The following is a 1,221-nucleotide window of genomic DNA, read 5'->3' as shown; positions in this document are numbered from 1 at the left end:
ATCCCACTGCTTAACAATTTACTCTTTGTCAGACTTGCATTTATATCGTGTTGTCTCACAGACAGAAGTTGGGCTAACTTGGGGGGGGGGGGGGGGGATTTTGCGCACAGCAAGATTCCACAAAGCCCAATGCGATGAATGAACCAGTAAATGCATTTTGACAGCGATGCAGCTGAATTGTAGTCGGCAGGTCAGGCTTGGGACGAAGTTGGGGGGTGGTTGCTGTATAATTCGCCGGAACCTCGGCTATTCGGTTTCGGGTAGAGGCTGAAACAGATTTATCACCAGTTTATGATGTTTCGCTGTCTGGATCTCTTAGAATAGTAAAATTATGAAGAACATCTTTTTATTTTTAAAAAAATGAGACACTTTCCTTCCTCTTGTCTCGTTTGTTCTGACTTTTTAAGTTACTGCATGTGACCGCAGACTTCCAGTGGAAACCCATTTTGAGGACCAGTCCGAGACAAATCGACCACCGTGAGACCAGCTGCAACTCTGGGGAGAGACCACATGCAGCAAATACTTCAAGGAGGACAGTGTCACTTTAAAATTGCAGTCTTCACGGGGAAGCAAAAGTGAATCGATTCTTGAGAGGCCTTTGGGGCGGAAGGCTATTATTAAAGTCTACTTAAGGTCATAAAATGATTCATCTGAACTGTGGTGTGTGGTGACCACAATCTGCATTGCGTGAATCTTGTGATCATAGCCCGCTGGGTTCAGCACAGAGCTTTGAAACCGCAGCTTAATTTATGTTTCTGTACTGCATAAAACACCCAGCAACAAACACACGCGCAGAATCCTGCAGCTCAGCGAGAGGCCATTCGGCCCATCCTGCCTGTGCCGGCTCTTTGAAAGAGCTCTCCAATTAGTCCCACTCCCCCTGCTCTTCCCCCACAGCCCTCTATATTTTCCCCCTTCAAATATTTCTCCAATTCTCGGTTGAATGATTTTATTGAAAATGCTTCCTCTACCCCTTCAGCCATTACATTCCGAATCATAACAACTCGGTTCGAAGCAAAATGCCTCCACATTTCCTCAGTAATTTCTTAAAATTACCTCATCTGTTTTCCACCTATCTTTTTATCCTGGATGTTGTCTTGTGCTCTGGACCATTTTATTCTGAACTACTGATGATACTGGCATGCTTCTGGAGGTATAGCTCAGTGGTAGAGCATTTGACTGCAGATTAAGAGGTCTCTGGTTCCAATCCAGATGCCCCCT

At 45.1% G+C, this 1,221-nt stretch overlaps 1 non-coding gene across 1 annotated transcript; it reads left to right on the top strand.

The window, feature by feature from the left end:
- The first annotated feature begins 1,149 nt into the window (after positions 1-1,149).
- On the top strand, positions 1,150-1,221 carry trnac-gca (transfer RNA cysteine (anticodon GCA)). Its single transcript has one exon. It is a non-coding gene; the product is annotated as a tRNA-Cys (tRNA).

Source organism: Pristiophorus japonicus, chromosome 21 (genome assembly GCF_044704955.1).
Source record: "Pristiophorus japonicus isolate sPriJap1 chromosome 21, sPriJap1.hap1, whole genome shotgun sequence".
In the NCBI taxonomy this organism is placed as follows: Eukaryota; Metazoa; Chordata; class Chondrichthyes; family Pristiophoridae; genus Pristiophorus; species Pristiophorus japonicus.
The sequence above is the reverse complement of the archived record's forward strand: the minus strand, read 5'-3'. Positions and strand labels throughout refer to the sequence as shown.